We start from the raw sequence: 19,477 nt of genomic DNA on the forward strand, positions 1-19,477 counted from the left end.
TTTTGTTGAATGCTGGACCAGGTCGAAAGTAAAGCCTAGTCTGGTTGTCCCACCAAAGGCTTCAACCTTCTCAATCCCCTTGGGGTGATGCCTTTCTGAATATAGGCTTTGAAAAGCCTTGCATGCCACACACTGGATCTAAGGGCCTTCATGTTTTTAAAAATACTGTCAAATTCTGAACAACTATCATCTTGTGTTGATTCCTGGCCATTTTTAGGTAAATTGATTCCAACAGACTCAAAAATGCCAATATCGTCCTTATCTACCGATAGACCTTTCAAGATTGTTATAAGATCCATGTTAGAATAGGAAACACCAACTTAGTACAATAAAAGGGGCTGACAGGGAAACTTGTTGGCACTGTATAAAATATCACAGCTAACCTATACCTATGTTGACAGAAAAATCAAAAATCCCACCAACAAGTGCACCTCTGATTTGGAAAGCTAATATTAATATGTTGACAGTTTCAAAACTAGTTGGCTATAAAAACCAGTAGCGACAATACAGCCCATCATTCCAATATTATGGTTATAAAACCAAAATAAATCAACAAGTGGAAGCACTCAAAAGTCACAAGTAATTCCAAAAGAAATGCTGTAATTACGGAGAAAGCAAGCACGAACTGAATAAATATAATTCCACTTTATTCAACACGCCAAAATAACCAACATGAACGCCTTAAATTCAACCATGCGTTTTCGTCCACACAACTCAGACTTCATCAGATGAATTAATTAATTACCTCAATTATATTTATACACCATTTAAAAAATATAAACTAATGAAATCCCTTTATTTCATTTCAAACACTCGAATCATTCTTTCAGTGGGCTCATAAATATTCATTATTACCATTACATTCTACTCTTGTGGGTCCATTATAAAAATAAATACGTACTTTAAAAATATTAATAAGATCATATTAATAAATACGTTTTATTTCATTAAATACTTTAAAAACATCAAAATTTAATATTGCTTAAAATAGGAGAACAAATCTTGTAAGAAATAAGGTGCTTATAAGTGCAATGCTTATGTAATTCATTTCTTTACTAAACAAAATGTGGGGAAACAGCACCATCTATTGTCATAAGAGAATATTACATTAGTACTTTTTCTTTACATTTTTGTAGCCCTTATTTTTAATAGTGGCAAAATAGAAAGATAGTCATTTAACCCTGGAGATTTTCCTGCTTCTAGGGTTACTTGCCAACATAATTCTTTACACTCTATTCTTTCTTCCCATGGAGGTTCTCAAAAGGGAGCTTATTGGCAGTAATTTCGAAGCCGGCGACCCGAATGAGCCGAATGGTGGAACTTTCAACCCAGAAGACACACCAAGGATTTTGTGTAACAACGCTATTGTAATTTTGGGTACTGAATCCACGGATGGTACCCATACTGTTATTCAATCCAAACGACCGACTTTGAGTTTGGCAAATTCAGGTACTTTATTTGATAAGCAATATAAAGAGACTACTGAATGGCTTAAAGTAAATTATTGCTTTAAATTGGACACTGGAGCTCCTCAGGGACCTCCAAATACTGATTCTTATTCTATTAAAATGGATAAAATTTCTAAACTAATGTTGAAATATAGAACATTGTGTATAGAAAATGCGTATCTTTCAGAATGTATTAACAAGAATACTGTCCCGAAGGGACTCAGAGTGTACAAATATCCTAACAACGTACAAGTGGGCTCGGACTTCCATAAAGAGTTATTGGAAGTTTTTAACAATTGTGGATTAGATGTTTTAAAGTTAATTATTAAGGAGAACACTAGAACACAGGATTTGTTACAGAAGGAAATTGATGAATTAGATAAATATATTAAGGAAGATTTAATTTTTGGCATAAAGGAAGAAAAGGACAACTACTATAAGATAAGAAATGAAATAGATATTAAGTGTAATGGTTTAATTGATAGGAAAGTGAATAAACTAAAGAGAGACATACAGGAATATGAGAATAATGTTAGTTATCCTAAGCCACCTTTTACTAATAGGACTGTTTATGGACCGAATAAAAGGATGAAAAGTAATAATTATATTGAAAAAAGGTTTGATGCATGGAATAACGATGAATATGATTTAGATTTCCCACCATTAGTTAGGGAGGATAATATCACTAACAGGTAGGACAATGGGAGGGGAAATTTTCAAGTGTGGGGGGAGAAGAGGGAGGGGGAGATATTAGACATATATACCCCTGTCTCTAATCAATTAATCCCCCCAACAAGAAGTAACGGTAGAGGGATACAAAAATACTTATGATGGATTTTCTATATACAATTTTAGCAACATTCCATTGACTAAGGAGCATTTCAGTCTCCTGGGTAAGGGACTTAAATACATTCCTTATGTAAAGGGGGACTTAACTAGAACTATTTTAGATATTAAGATGTTTTTAAGAAAAATTAATTTAGAAATGTTATTTTCTAAAAATATTACGAATAATACAACTTATAACCATAAAGGTCTAGTGCGTAGATCTATTTATAATCCCCCGATATACCCCCAATTAAAAAACTTTGAACTTATTTCGGAAAAAGATGTGAGAACTATGGATAAGAAAATTAAATATAAAGCTAATCTCAGTAAAGATGAGAAAACAATTCTGGATGAATTGACAGTTAATCCCAGAGTCCGTATTATGAAACCAGATAAGGGTGGGGGGATTGTGATTATGGATATAATACATTATGAGGGAAAAATGAACCAAATATTAAGGGATGAAAATAAATATACTTGTGTTTCTAAAAATGAGGTATATTTGGCATATAACAAAATTGATATTGCATTACAAGATATGTTATATGAAGGTGTGATAGATAAAAAAATGTATGCCTATTTGAAAGTAGAGAAACCAAAAATCCTTATTATTTTTGGAATACCCAAAATCCATAAAAATTCTGAAGACCCCCCCACTCAGAACTATAGTATATGCTGATGGCTCTAAAACATTGTCTTTAGCTAAATATGTGGATACTAAAGTCAAACATATCTAGGTTAATAATAAAAGTGATACTTAAGGACTCCTGGGATTTATTAAGAGAAATTACACCAGAACTATATTGTGATAATCTATTATTTGTTACTATTGATATTATTGATCTATTTTCCTGTATACCATACGGGATAGGTATGAAAATGTTTGAAGAGGCTATTTTTCAAGACAAAAGTTTATTCCACAAGGAAACGGTAGTGAGCACAGGCCTCATGGACTTGGTCCTACAAAACAACTTCTTAGATTTTAATGGAGAATTCTTTCAACAAATTCAGGGTGTAGCCATGGGAGCAGCCTGTGCTCCTACATTTGCAAATTAAATTTTGGCAAAGTGGGAGGAAACATTTGTTTTACATTCAAAGTTTAACTCCTGTTGGATGCTATATCGCAGTTTTTTAGACGATATAGTTATATTTTGGATGGGAAGTAGTGAAGAATTCGAGGAATTTATGGAATATATAAATAATAGTACTAATTTTCTCAAATTTACTTATAAAACACCCTATGAAACTCTTCAATATCTGGACTTGGAAATTTATAAGTCAAATAATAATAAATTAGAAACTAGAATACATAGAAAACATACTTTTTGTAACTCTTTCCTTCACTATGATAGTGCACATCCAGCACATTGTAAAAGGAATATAGTGAAGGGACAATATGTTAGAGGTAGTAGAATGACTAGCTTGGATAGTGACTTTATTAATGAATGTAATTTTCTTGAAAAAATGTTTTTAGATAGGGGGTATCCTAAGGAATTTATTAATGTCATTAGGATTGAAGTAGAAAAGGGTAGAGATAGTAAATTTAAACCTATTAAGGGGGCTGTTAATACCACTGATATAATACATAATGAAAATGAGTATAAAGAGATGGAAAATGTAGGTAAATACCAACAAGCCCTAGTTTTGGAATTTAATGCAACTAATTACAATATAAGAGGGATTTTCCAGAAAGAGTGGGAAAAATTTATCTCCCTTTCTGATTTGGAGAATGTACCTAAGATAATACCAAAGATAGTTTATAAAAATTCAAGAAGTATAAGGAATATTTTAGAAAATAAAAATAATAACAATATAAATTCCTATAGGAAGGGTGAAAGGAAATTGGGCACCTTCAAATGTGGAAGGTGTAATCAGTGCAAGTTCATCATTAACAAGGGGGAAAGTATTTTTGGAAAGTAGAAATAGGTGGATAAGAAGTAAAGGATATTATAATTGTGATACTAAGGGGTTAGTGTATCTCGCTTTATGTGAAAAATGTAATTCTTTTTATGTGGGGAAAACAGAGAGAACACTAAAAAGAAGAATATAAGAACATATTTATGATATATCTAAAGGAAAAGAAACAAATGCATTATTTAAACATTCTAGAATATGTGAAGGTTATAAATTCTTCTTTTTAGTACTGGAGCAAATTAAGAATGACATTAGGGGTGGCCCATGGGAAGAAAGAATAGAGTGTAAAGAATTATGGCGGCAAGTAACCCTAGAAGCAGGAAAATCTCCAGGGTTAAATGACTATCTTTCTATTTTGCCACTATTAAAAATAAGGGCTACAGAAATGTAAAGAAAAAGTACTAATGTAATATTCTCTTATGACAATAGATGGTGATGTTTCCCCACATTTTGTTTAGTAAAGAAATGAATTACATAAGCATTGCACTTATAAGCACCTTCTTTCTTACAAGATTTCTTCTCCTATTTTAAGCAATATTAAATTTTGATGTTTTTAAAGTATTTAATGAAATAAAATTTATTAATATGACCTTATTAATATTTTTAAAGTACGTATTTATTTTTATAATGAACCCACAAGAGTACAACGTAATGGTAATAATGAATATTTATGAGCCCACTGAAAGAATGATTCGAGTGTTTGAAATGAAATAAAGGGATTTCATTGGTTTATATTTTTAAATGGTGTATAAATATAACTGAGGTAATTAATTAATTCATCTGATGAAGTCCGAGTTGTGTGGACGAAAACGCATGGTTGAATTTAAGGCGTTCATGTTGTTTATTTTGGCTTGTTGAATAAAGTGGAATTATATTTATTCAGTTTGTGCTTGCTTTCTCCATAATTACAGCATTTCTTTTGGAATTACTTATAAAACCAAAATGTTACAAAAAACATTATCTAAGAAAATGTTTTCACAAATATTACAAAATATTAATACACTTGTAAATTTCTTGACAGAAATGAGTCTTTGGTTTGCTTTGTTGAACCAATAACCCAATTACAAAAAATGGCAATCGATAAATGTCCACTGAAACAATCATTGTGAGAACCAGAACATCAATGGTTCCCAGATTTAACAGACTTTTCCAACAATTCCTGAAGGTGAATACAACCCAAAACTACTGCCAACTTCGAGCAGAAGTAACAGTTACTATAAAAATGGTTTTCCATGGTAAGTATTTCAGGTCACAAGATGAGGCTAGTTCAAATGGGGGTAAGATGATTCGAGAAATAACAAAATTTAGGTTCTATGGTGTAGCTGGGGATCTAACAGGTGGTCTCAAATGGATAGTACCCTTAAGAAAGGCTTTAGAAAGTCTATGGGACATGATAGAAGCACCCTGATTGCCAAAATGAAAATCAGAAATTCCTGCTAAATGAACCCTAATGATTGCTGCAGCTTTCCCTTCATTGAAAAGCTTGGTCAAAAACTCTAAAACAGATGCAACTGAAGCCAAATAAGGATCAACATTGTTTTGGGATGCCCATATGGAAAACCTTTTCCATTTACTAAGCTATAACTTCCTGGTAGATGATTTATGACAGGATGTTAGGATGTTCTGAGCTGCAGGTGAGAGATTCGGAACCTGGCTATTCTTGGAATTGGAGCAGCAAAGCTGTCAATCTGAGGGTATAAAGTGCAGGATGAAGAGCCCCTGATGAATGTATCAGAAGATCTAGAACTGGGTCCAGGATCCATGGTTCTTCCAGTAAGGGGAACCAAATCTGATGAGGACAATAAGGGGCTATTAGAATGATGGTCCTTCCCAGAGTCTTGGCTTTCTGTAAAAATTTGGGTATCAGAAGGAATGGGGGAAACGTGTAAAGGAGACCCGGGGTCACTTGTGTACAAGCACATCATATGGAGCATCCCCTGGAGTGGGGATTCAGGAAAAGTAGTTGCTGCATTTGGTGTTGATGGGAGTTGCAGAGAGATTGCAGCAAGGCTGGCCCCATCTGCGGAATATCCTTTCCACCACTTCTTGTTTCAGGGACCACTTGTGAGGCAATAAAATTGCTCTGCTCAGTTTGTCTGCTATCACATTAGACCTCCCCGGAATGTGTGTTGCTTATCAGAAAGCACTGGGTGGACGTTGCCCACTGCTATACTCTCAGGACCTCTTCACATAGGGGGTAGGATCTGGTTCCTCCTTGTTTATGTGCCAGACCACCGACATGTTGTCTGTCTGTATTGTAATAGTCCCTAGAGGAAGAAAGCCTTGAAAGGACTGCAGTGCTAGTAGTACCGCTCTCATCTCTAGGACAGTGATATGCAGGTGAGCCTCGTGTTTCTCCCATGTGCCTTGGGCTGTCCTTCCCTGAAACCCCCCCCCCCACCAACCCTATCAGGGAGGCTTCCGTGGTCACAGTGGCAATAGGAGTGGACAGAACAAAAGGATGACCTATAGTTACTTGATGAGAAGTCAACCACCACTGAAGATCCTTTTTGCATGAATTCGTTATTATAATCAGGTGTGACATTGGAAGTTCTTGAAAGGACCATTGTGTGAATAAGAGCCATTGCAGTATACGCATATGCATTCGACCGAAAGGAATGGCAATGACTGCTGCCGCCATTGTCCCTAATATTTTGAGCACCGTTGAAGCTGGGACTTTTTGTTTTGAGACGAGGTTCAGGACTTGTTCTCGAAGGGCACAAACCCTTTCTGGTGGAAGCTTTACGGTCAGAGAGATGGTGTCAAGATTTTCTCCTATAAAAACGGTATGTTTGGATGGTGATAAGGCAGATTTTTCTAAGTTTATGGTAATACCCAATTGACTGCAATGATTTAAGGTTGTATCCCTTGCTTGTATGAGTTGATGCTTGGTGGTGGTGGTTAGGAGCCAGTCGTCTAGGAATGAAAACACCTGGAATCCTAAACGTCTCAGGTGAGCCGTGACTACTGCCATGCATTTGGTGGACACTCTAGGGGCTATAGTGAGACCAAAGGCAGAGCTTGAAACTGATAATGACTGGCTCCCAGCCAAAAGCGCAGATGATCCCTGGATGGTCTGCCCATTTTTCTGTGGTAGTACACATCCTGGAGATCTACTGAGCACATCCAATTGTCTTTTCCTAGAAAAGGAAGTATGGACTGTAGCGTGACCATCCGGAATTTTGTTTTTTTGACAGATTTGTTCAATCTGCTGAGATCCAAAATGGGTCTCCAGTCCCATGTTTTCTTTGGAACTAAAAAAGAACCTTGAGTAAGTTCCGGATCCTCTCTGGTCTGCTGGGACTGGTTGGATGACTTTTTCCTAGCAACCTTGCAATTTCTACGGTTCTCTAGTCCCATGTTTTCTTTGGAACTAAAAAGAACCTTGAGTAAGTTCCGGATCCTCTCTGGTCTGCTGGGACTGGTTGGATGACTTTTTCCTAGCAACCTTGCAATTTCTATGGTTGCTTGTTCCCTGTGACTGGGTGGAACATCCGGGATTGTTCTGATAAGGGGAGGGGGGGGGTTGACAAAGGGAATGGAGTTCTCCTCTGAATATGATGCTTTGTATCCAGTGGTCTTTTGTTATCTTTAGCCAGGTGTCTGGGTACAAAGATAAGCATCCCTCAACTGCCTCCAGAGATGGACAGACGGGCCTCCTTTCAGGAGCGCTGATGGGGCTTTCCAAAGAACTGATCTCTGTCACCCTAATTCTGAAGGCCCACTCTGCAGCATGGATGGCGTCTCCCATTATTACCCCCTCCTCTGCCTCTAGAGGGGGTTTCACCATATGTGTCAAGGAAAGCTCCTTGGGATTTATGGAGCCACATCTTCCCACTTTTCTGACCTTTGGGGTAAGGTCTGGTAGGGGTGGAAAACGGAATCCTACGGCAGAGTCTTTCCTTCCTGCTCACACCTGGTAAGCGTTTCTTTCACTTTCGGTCCAAAGAGGGAGGAACCATCAAAGGGGGGGTTAACAAAGGATGACTTATAGGGCTCCGCAAAGGAACATGAGCACATCCAGGAGTGCCTCCTAAGAGCAATTCCTGTACCCGCTGCCCTGCTCATTCCATCTGCTGTGTAAGAAACCAGACAGATGGAAGAGTTTATAAGGGAATTTAGGGTAGCAAGTTGGGAAGGTATCTTATCTGCATCCCTCACAGCTACTGCACCCTGTAGAGTATCTCACAACTCCTTAAGGAGATCTCTGTGTAGTCTAGTAAAATGTGTAAGATAGTTCAGGGATCGAAGAGCAAAAGCCGCTGAACTAAACATGGGCTTTCCATATCTGTCCATGATCCTAGAATCCTTATTAGGAGGATGAACAGATGTAGACATCTCTGACAACTCCTTCTTGGTGGCTGCCACCACCACCATAGCATTAACGGGTGCTCCTTTGGTAAGGAAAGCCTTGTTATGGGGCGACGTTATGAATTTATTAGGCCTCCGAGGGACAGTTTCCATGGTATGCGGGGACTCCCATGCCTTTCAAGAAACAAGGTCCATCAGTTGGTCAAAAGGTGGAGACACCCAAGAGGTGGAGGGTTGAGACCTGAAAACTTTCAGGAGGACTGACTCATCATCAGTATGATTGATGGGCTTCCAGCCACCCCTCTGTTTCAGTATTTCCAAAATATCACCGAAAGAGATATCTTCAGAAGGGGACTGTGGGGACCCTTCTAACTCATCTAAGTCAGTGTCTGATGTGATGGATTCCTGTGGGGAGTCCAGATGCTTCCTCTTGCAACCTCTTCCTGGGAACCTCCTCAGTGGGAGCTTCTGGGGAGGTCTTGGAAGAGCAGGGCTCACCCAATGGGGCAACCTGAGGCTCTGGGTCTCTACGCTTTTGAGGGATCAGTGAAGCAGAGGCAGACAGGTGCTTTAGGGGAGGAGGTTGCTGGTACTGATGATGTGGATGCCCAAGGGGACAAAACTCTCCTCATGGTGTCGAAGGCCCCCCGGCTCTGATCCGAAGGGATCCCTGGATCTGTAGAAACAGGCAGGCGTCCCAGCACCAAACGGTGGGCTTCAAGCCCGAGGTAGGGGCCGAACTCACCTGAGCCGACGCCCCAAGAGGCAAAGTCGGAACTGATAGACTGGTATGATTATTCCCTCTGGACCCGACCAACGAGTGTCGGCTCCTGGACTCTAAGGTCGGTACTGAAGAAGTCAGAGTAGTTGGAACAGACAGGCCTGGGAAAGGTGTCGGCTCCGGCGGTTCCACAATCATCAGCTCCAAACACCCAGGCTCCGAAACTTCGAGTCGAATCGGAGGAGGAGGAGCAGAAGCCATGGGCTGGGTCCTAGTCGGTTCCAAAACCTCAAGGGTCAGCCCCGACAATATTTTTGCTAGTGATGGTGTCTGCAGAAGCCTCTGCACCATACGATCCACATCCTTATCAGAGAGTCTTGAGGACTGGGTAGAAGCTATGGAACAGGCCACTGACTGAAGGATTGGAGACTTTAAAGTAGGAGATACCGGCTCCAGTATCGGGGACCGGCTCCTACGAACAGTAACAACCTCCGGTTCCAAAAGCAATGACGCCAATGTGGCAGTCTGAATCGGTTTTGAGGTCGATGAACCCTTTTTTGGCTCCAACCCAGAAGAAGACTTGGAAGACGAAGTCTTACAGGATTTTGAAGGCTTGTCCCGTGATTTGCCCTTATCTAAAGATTCCTGAAAAGAGGACTTTAATAATCCCCTGGCTATTAGTTTACTCTTACATTCATGAAGAATATGAGAGCTGAAAGAATGACAGATGGCACAATTCTCCTGTAGGTGAACCTCACCTAAGCAATAAACACATTCTGTGTGACCATCTGTTATCGACATTTTTTGTCCACATTTAGGACACTTTTTAAATCCAGATTTAGCTTTCTCTTGCTGAGACATGGCAGAAACTATTAATCTCTCTAGCTGTAATTGAATTACAATGCAATACTTTAATAAAGGAAACACACAGTACTATACAATATAGTCCTAATAAAAAAAAAATGGGCCCTGTCTTCTACAATATCTGTAAAAACACACACATTACAGGGGATAACTACTGCCCTAAAACCTGCGCTTAACACACTCCAGGGTAGGGAGAAATAACTAATTAAATAACCCTCCAACTTAAATGAGTTGTTACTCTGAGGGAGACAAGCAGAAAAAAAACGGCCTAGAAAAACACGGCCACTAACAACTAGCAAAAACACACACTCTAAGTTTTAAAGCTAACTAACTACAGTAATACAACTAAGAAAAACTAACTACAGGAAAAACTAATTATCAAGATAAACTAACACTTTTTTATGAAATATTAACTCCCGATCTGTTGCAGCAGCACATGAGATGTGAGGGAAGCACCAGTGCATCATGGGATATGGAGTAGGCCACGAGCTGGTCGAGGACATCGAGCTTTTTCATTTGGCTGAGTCGGAGCCGAGGATCGGCTCCGAACCCATCAGTGAGAATGAAGGCGAGATAGAACAACTGCACATCAACTGTTTAGCTTTCCTGAAGGACTTGGTTCTGTCAAGGTAATACCTGAGCTGCCTGTGCACATTCAAGGTATGCAGAATCTTCGATCATTTGTTTTTAGGTTCCAGAAAGAAAAACTGATGGTTTAATTCAGGGTAAATTCAGAAACAACTTTTAGCATGAAAGAATAATTAGTGCATAAAAAGTACAGTTGTGTACCTACCATAAATGTAGATGTTCGAGTGTATTCACTGTTGCAGTCATTACACTTGGGTTATCCTGCTGGCAGGCTACCCGCAATCGGCCAGAATTCCAAAGTCTAGGTCCGGCGTCGGTTGCTGTCACTTCTTCCCTGACGTCAGTGCGCCAGGGGTATAAAAGATGCAGCCGACGCCATTTTCTTCAGTTTTTCTTGCCCCAGGTGTCAGGTGCCCCCAAATAGGTAGGCGGAAAAAATAATGCCAAAAAGCATGCATGTACTAAAATTAGAAGTTATGTACTCACCATAACGTTCCATCTGAGTAGGTGTATTCATTTGTCTGCAACCTGTGGGTTATGGATCCGATATCGGATCCGAACCGGCATGGTTTTCCAGCTATGGATCCAAGCTCTCAGCTCCTCCCCTCACCCATAATGCCCTGCTCTACCCTCATGACCTCAGATCGAGTTTGCCAAAGCAACAATACCCTAAAAAGGGTAACAAAGAATATGCAGGAAACTGAAAGGCCAGGGGGATAGGAGGGCGGGATGGTTGCAGACAAATGAATACACCTACTCAGATGGAACGTTATGGTGAGTACATAACTTCTAAATCTGAAGTAGGATATTCATTTGTCTGCAACCTGTGGGACAGAGTCCCCAGCTACCTGAATCTTGGGCGGCCATCATGGAAGGATATTCCGAGCACCGGAGCCAAAGGATGCTCTACCCCTAGATGCAAGATCCAACTTATAGTGGGAAATAAACGTATGAGATGAAGCCCACGTGGCTGCTGCACAAATATCATCTAGAGGAATCCTAGCCTTGAAGGCTGCCGAGGTAGATACTGACCGGGTTGAATGGGCATGAACACCCTCCGGTGCGGCCTTCCTGAAGCTTGATAAGCCAATAAAATGCACTGTGAAATCCAGCGGGACAGAGAAACTTTAGAGATTGGCTTGCCCAAATTGAATTTTGCAAAGGAAATAAACAGCTGGTCGGATTGCCTATGACCAGCTGTCCTGTTCAGATAAAATCTAAGTTGCCTGTGAACATCTAGTGAATGTAGCTTATATTCACCTTTGTTTTCATATTTAGGGAAGAAAACAGGGAGGTTAATGGATTGATTGATGTTTGCTTCAGAAGCGATTTTAGGAAGAAAGAACGGGTTGGTCCTGAGGGAGACACGGTCCGGATGAAATACCAAGTAAGGAGGTTTAGCTGATAAAGCTTGAAGTTCAGAAACTCTCTTGGCTGATGTAATGGCTACCAATAAGGCTGTCTTGTAGGACAAGAATTTGAGATCCACCGTAGCCGCTGGCTCGAAAGGAGGAGCGGTCAAGGCCTGTAGGACCAAAGAAAGGTCCCAAGGAGGAACTGCTTGTTTTATAGGGGCCTGAGAAGAAAAGTACCTTTAAGAAATATTTTACACAATTTGGCTGACATAAGAGGATTAGAGTCATGGCCAATGTGATAGTGAGAAATTGCCGCCAGTTGAACTTTGACTGTGGAACTGCTGGCACCATCGTTAAAGAGAGTGGTTAGAAAGTCAAGCACTAAAGGGAGAGGAACCGTGAAGGATTCAGGCCTTGCCGCTCCGCCCACAAAGAGAAACGTTTCCATTTGCTTGGTAAACCTTTCTAGTGGATGGTTTATGAGCCGCCACCAAAATAGCCTTTACAGGTGAAGAAATACCGGAGTCCTTATCAAGAGTGGAACTGGAGCAGCCAAGCGGTCAGCTTCAGGTTGTCCAGGTTCGGAGGAGGAATGCAGGATGGATGGGATATCAGATCCGGGATGGGATCTAGAATCCAAGGAGGATTCACCGAGTGAGACCTTAGGAAGGGGAACCAGATCTGTCGAGGCCAGAATGGAGCAATGAGAATCATTCTGCAACCCACCCGAGAGGCTTTCTGAAGAACTTGCAGCATCAGAGGCAAGGGTGGATAGGCATACAGAAGACCGGGTGGCCAAGCATGCACCAGAGCGTCTCTTGGGGTACCTCCGGGAGGAGGTATTAGAGCGAAAAAACTGTCGCACTTGGTGTTTGAGGGAGAAGCAAAAAGATCGCATGAAGGGGTTCCCCACCGTGCGAATATGCGTTCCGCTACTTGACAATTGAGAGACCACTCGTAAGGGGTCAGAATGGTGCGACTGAGCTTGTCCACTAGGATGTTGGACCGACCCGGAATGTGCGTTGCTATTAGAAAGCGATTGGTGGAGATTGCCCATTCCCAAACTCTCATGGCCTCTCGACAAAGAGGGTAAGACCTTGTTCCCCTTGCTTGTTGATGTACCAGACAACAGACATGTTGTCCGATTGAATCGCAATTGTTCCCAAGGGAAGAAAGTCCTGAAGTGCTAGCAACGCTACGAGCACTGCTCTCATCTCTAGAACATTGATATGCAGTAAGGTCTCTGAATCGTTCCACGTGCCTTGGACGGTCCGGCCCGCAAAGTGCCCCCCCCACCCGAGGCGGGAGGCGTCCGTGGTCACTGTGGCGAGAGGGGGAGAAGCACAAAATGGGCGGCCTTTGTGGAGATCCGGGGAGTGGAGCCACCACAAGAGGGACCGCTTGCAAGCCTTGCTGATCGCTATGGGATGATGCATGGGGAGAGCAAGGTATGACCACTGTACTAAGAGCGTCCACTGTAGAATGCGCATATTGAGCCTGGCAAGAGGAAGAAGTGCTATAGCCGATGCCATGGACCCTAGAGCCCTCAGGACCAACTCCGCTGGAACAGAACTTGAATGGAGAATGGCCCGCACCTGGAGCTGCAGATTTAGAACTCTGTCCGCAGTGAGGAAGGCTCGTAAACTCCTTGTGTCTAGCCTGGCCCCTATAAAATCTAAGAGCTGTGTGGGCACCAGGTTGGACTTTTTTGTATTTATTGTGATGCCCAGAAAGGGAGCAAGATGGAGAAAGGAGTCTCGCGCCAATAGAAGTAGATGCCTTGTTGGGGCGGTAAGAAACCAGTCGTCCAGGTAGGGAAAGACCTGCACCCCCTGAAGCCTCAGGTGGGCCGCTACCACTGCTAATACTTTGGTGAACACCCTGGGGGCTGTGGTGAGACCAAAGGGAAGGACCCGAACTGGTAGTGACTGGCTCCCAGCCGAAGCGGAGAAACCTCCTGGAGCCTGTCCATCAGGATGTGGTAGTACGCGTCCTTGCGGTCTATCGAGCACATCCAGTGATTTTCTCCCAGAAGGGGAGAATAGATTGCAGAGTGACCATTCGGAATTTTTCTTTGGGGACTGCCAGATTCAAGAGAGAGAGGTCTAGGATTGGTCTTAGTTCCCCGTCTTTTTGGCACTAAAAGAATCTGGAGTAGAACCCTGATCCGATCTGGTCTGGGGAACGGGCTGGATGGCTCTTTTCTTTAGCAGATGGCCAATTTCTGCCAAAGCGGCCTCCCGTTGACCGGGTGGGACGTCTGGGAGGGACTTCAACTTTGGAAGGTGAAGGAAAGGAATGCGATATCCCTGGATATGATTTGGAGAACCCAGCGGTCCGATGTTATGGACTCCCATGCCGCTAGGTGCCCCGAACGTCCCCGACTGCCTCCAGAGTAGAGCAGTCGGGCAACCTCTCAGGGTTGCTGCGCGGGCCGTTCAGAGAAAGGTTCCCTGGACCCGAAGTTTCTGGGAGCCCCTCTGCCTCTAGGGCGGCGTCCTCCCTGTCCTCCTCTGCCACGGAAGGACTGGTTGTCCGGAGCAGGCTGGGACTGCTGCGACTTCGAACCACATCTTCTTCTGACCCTTTTGGTTCCTAGAATAGGGCCTCTGGGGTGCAGAGAAGCGGATCCCACGGCAGACAGCGTCTTCCGTCCTTTTCGCTCTGGGTCAACGCTCGAACGGTCTTGCCAAACAGAGCAGAACCATCAAAGGGGCGTGCAAATGACGCTTTGAAGGGCTCAGAAAAATGCAGTGACGGAGCCAGGCCTGACGCCTAGTGACCAGTCCTGTCCCGCAGCTCTAGCGGCGCCTCCGTTGCATGGGAGAGTAGCCGCATAGAAGTATTTGTAACTGACCTAAGAGTGGCCATACGGGTGGAGTGCAGAACTCTGTCCTCCTCCGAAATGGACTCAGGGGATGCAGCGTATTCCTTAATAAGATCTCGCTGCATCCGAATAACATGTGCCAAATAGTTCAGCGCCCTTACCGAGAAGGTCGCCGAACTGAACATCCGCTTCCCCAAGCGGTCCATCATCCGAGACTCCTTGCTCGGTGGGTGGACTGAGGACTCTCCTGAGCCAGTTCCCTCTTTGTGGCCGCCGTCAACATGGCATCTACCGGAGGCCCCTTACTCCAATGGGTCCGGTCGGATGGCGGACTAAGGATCCTATCCGGTCTTTTGGGAATTGGCTCCACGGTGTCCGGTTCCTTCCACGCCCTGGTGGTAATAAGGTCCACCAGGGGTCGGCAGGGGGACACCCAAGAGGTAGACGGGCCCGTTCCAAATGCCTCCAAGAACACGGACTCGTCCGAGGAAGACTTGGGGGCAGACCACCCCCCCCTTATACGTAGCATTTCCATGATGTCTCCAAAGGGGACATCCTTGGGGTGACCGTGGGGAGCCTTCCCTTCCTCCAAGTCCGTGTCTTCAGTGAGAGACTCGGGAGTCAATGTGCCTCCTTTGCACGTATGCTTGAGGGACCTCCTCTGGGGGCTGTCAGAGGAGTCTCGCCAGCAGCAATTTGCTCCACAGGAGCAACTTGGGGCACAGAAACGGGCTGTCCCAGGGGCCGGATGGTGGAAGCCTGGCTCAGTGCAGAGGGAGCGGGACGGAGCCGAACAAGTGCCGGGGTCCGGAGACCCTCAACAGAGCCCTCTCCACTACATCAAAAGCCGAAGGGAGCCGACCTCGACCAAAGGATCCGACAATCGGCTCCCCTCGGATCCGAAGAGTGGACCGAGCCGGCGCGGCACTCGGATCCGAGGGACAGTACGCCCGACACAGACGGCGCCGAAGGAGCACTGATCCCCGGATCCGGCTCGGATCCAGGCTCCGAGAGGTCGGGTCCGACGCACTCGAGGGCAGGGTCGGATCCGGTACCAAGTACTATCGGCGCCGACCCACCCCGCCCGGCTGCTCGGCTCCAGCTGCTCCGAACCCGGATAGCGGGTCGGAGAAGGAGCAATAGGCTTAAAAGGGTGTTGAGCTCCCGGAGGGGAGGCAAGAGCACTCCCATCTGCATCTGGGCCTGGATGAACCTTCTCATCATCCGGTCCAGATCAGCATCAGAAAGGCTATGGGTAGATCTCGACGAGGCTACCGAGGTAGGCCTGGAGTGCCTCCTCGATAGCCTCGACGGAGATCGGGTCTCCTCCTCCTCAGGACCCGTGAAAACACACAGGGACCGGAGCCGAGAAGGAGGAGACCGAACCGACAACGGAGCCGGGGAGAAGCTTGGCTGGCGGGCCGAAACAGAGGTCTCGGCCCGCTTGTGTGCTTCTCCCTCTGGTCCTTTTAGCAGCATCCCTCTCCTCTCCAGAAGCGGGAGGTTGAGTCCCAGGAGCAGGAGGGTGCCACAGGGGAACAACTGTAGCCACAGTAGTCCCGAAGGAGCGGAGGCGGAGCCGAGTCTGGCGGTAAAGACCCGCCAAGACAAGCTTGGACCTCCGCTCCTCAGTGCCCTGGGGTTGAACCCTGCACATATGGAACAGCCAGATGTGAGGTGTTCAACCCCGAGACCTTAACACACCGAGTGTGGCCATCAGCGGTGAGAGCTTATGGCCACACTCGAGCATTTAGAAAAGATAGATTTTGGCTGATCAGCCATAATCTACAAGCTACTAAAGTAACTTAAAAGTAACTTAAAAGACACACAGGCCTACACACACACTCTACGGAACAGCGAGGGGAGGGAAAAAAATTACTTAATTTAACTCAAACTAAAACTATTAATGAGGGAAACCTAATCTTTCACACAAAAATACACAAAAAATTTAAAACTTTCTGTTTTAACAGGTAAAAATACAAGCACTTAGCTGAGAGCAAAGAACCCAAATCCAGTCACCAGCGCGGCAAACGAGATCTGAGGTCATGAGGGTAGAGCAGGGCATTATGGGTGAGGGGAGGAGCTGAGAGCTTGGATCCATAGCTGGAAAACCATGCCGGTTCGGATCCGATATCGGATCCATAACCCACAGGTTGCAGACAAATGAATATCCTACTTCAGATTAAACATTTCCTTCATCTACAAGCAAATACACCACATAGGTTGTATAGAAATGAGAAGTACAGAAAAGTCCCAGCAAAGAAAAAGGGGGATGGTGGATGGGTAACCTGGACTGCAACAGTGAATACACTCGAACATTTACATTTATGATAGGTACACAACTGTACTATGTTCATCGTGTTTCACTGCTGCAGTCATTACACTTGGGTTGAATCCCAAAGCTGAGGTTGGGTGGCTGGGTCTACATAGGATTTGGAGGGGCTACCAGGCCCTGCAGAACTGCAGTGGCAAAGCCTGCTCTGGATTTAGAGCAGAGAGGTAAGTGGTAGTGCTTGGTGAAAGTGTGCACTGAACTCCAGGTTGCAGCCTCTAAAATGTCTTTGGTTGGTACTCCTCTGAGGAAGGCTGCTGAAGTGGCTGCTGCTCTGGTAGAATGTGGCCTAATGCCCATAGGCACTGATTTGCCATGTTGTGAATAGCAGAAGCGAATGCAGTGTCCTATCCATTTTGAAATAGTCTGCTTTGAGATAGGCTTTCCTTGTGATCCTGCAGCATAAGCTACAAACAGTTGCTCAGTTTTTCTGAAAGCTTTTGTTTTGTCCAAGTAGAATCATAGCTGTCTGTGTATGTCCAAAGCGTGCAGAAGTCTCTCCCCTTTATTCTGGGGGATTTGGATAAAATGTTGGCAAATGAATGGTTTGGTTACGAGCCACACTGGATACTACCTTTGGCATAAATGTTGGGTTTGTCCTTAGAGAGACCCTGTCCTGATGAAAAATAATGAAAGGTTCCACTGCTATTAATGCCTGTAACTCTGAGACTCTTCTTGCTGAAGTTATTGCTAGGAGCAGAGCAGTTTTCCATGATAAGAATTTTATATCAGATGTATTGGCTAGTTCAAAAGGAGGCAGTGTGAGCTTTTCTAAAACAAAGTTGAGATCCCAAGTAGGTATTGGTGCTCTCCTTGGGGGTCTTATGTTTTTTGCCCCTCTGAAGTACTGTCTTAGTAGTGGATGAGAGAAAATAGGAGGTTCCGTATTGTAATGAGCTGAAATGGCAGAGGCATGGATCTTAATTGATGAGAAGGATAGGCCTTTGTCCAGCATCTCAGTTAGGTATTGTAAAATCTGAGGTATATTTGGAACAAGTGTTTCGAGTCCTTGTGCCTGGTTCCAAGCATAGAATCTCTTCTATTTTTCTGCATAAGATTTCCTAGTGCTGGGCCTCCTGGCTTCTAAAATGACATCCATAACAGCTTTAGAGAGAGGTGTGGTTTGAGGGGCTATATTATCTGCCATGCAGCCAGATTTAAGGTTTTGAGTTGACTGTGCAGAATCTGATGGTTCTGTTGAGTCAGAAGATGAGGAACTTGAGGTAAAGGCCAGGCTGGGCCTTGAGACAAGCTCTTTAGGATTGGGTACCAGTGCTGGCGTGGCCAGTCTGGGGCAATCAGGATAATTTTTGGCTTCTCTTGTCTGACTTTTAGGAGCACCTTGGGAAGAAGAGGCAGTGGAGGAAAGGCATAAACTGTCAGGGTTTTCCAGCTGAATGATAGAGCATCCACTTTCCATGCTTGTGAGTGATAAGTTCTTGTGCAGAATCTCTGTAGTTGGCAGTTGTGAGGGGAGGCAAAAAGATCTATGTCTGGGCGTCCCCATTTCCTTGTTATCATGCTGAAGACCTGTGGATCTAGTTTCCATTCGTGAGGATCCATGAGATTTCTGATTAGTTCATCTGCCAGTGTATTTTTCGTTCCTGGCAGGAATTGTGCTTGCAGATGTACTTGATAGGTCAGTGCTGTGTTCCACAAAGTCATGGCTTGCCTGTAGAGGGGGTAGGAATGTATGCCCCCTTGCTTGTTTATGTACCACATAACTGTGGTATTGTCCGTCTTTAGTAATAGTTGTCCTGGATGTAGTAGATCCTTGAAGGCTGTCAGGGCATTCTGTACAGCTAGCATCTCTTTTTGATTGATGTGAAGATGCATTTGTTCCTTGTGCCATGTGCCCTGAATACACTTTCCTGCCATGTGTGCCCCCCAGGCATAATCCGATGCATCTGTTGTTATTGTCGGCCTGGCTGTGGGTAAGGTGAAAGGCTGTCCCTTGTTGTGGTGACAGGCCAGTGCCCACCATCGAAACTCCTGTTGCAGGCAGGGAATTAGAGTTATTATTGTTTCCAGGCTGTGGCAATGTTGAGTCCAAACACTTTTTAGATACCATTGTAGCTTCCTCATACGCAATTCTTGCATATGGAATTAGTAGAATGCCAGGATGCCATAAAGCCCAGAGCCTGCAGAATTTTTCTTGCAGGGAGCTGGGTCTTTGTTGCCATCATCTGAAAATAATAAGTCAGTTGCCTTTGTCTGGCGTGAGATAAGCCATCTGGGCAGTTGTATTTAAGCTTGCACCCAGGAATATTATCTCTTGAGAGGGCACTA

General features: G+C 44.0%; 1 protein-coding gene across 2 annotated transcripts in view; it reads right to left on the minus strand.

Annotated features, from left to right (window-relative positions):
* CARF (calcium responsive transcription factor) overlaps positions 1–19,477 on the minus strand; it is a 2,518,000-nt gene that overhangs the window by 1,064,591 nt on the left and 1,433,932 nt on the right. The gene's annotated exons all lie outside the window — the stretch shown is intronic.

Source organism: Protopterus annectens, chromosome 6.part0 (genome assembly GCF_019279795.1).
Source record: "Protopterus annectens isolate FY-2018-M chromosome 6.part0, PAN1.0, whole genome shotgun sequence".
In the NCBI taxonomy this organism is placed as follows: domain Eukaryota; kingdom Metazoa; phylum Chordata; order Ceratodontiformes; family Protopteridae; genus Protopterus; species Protopterus annectens.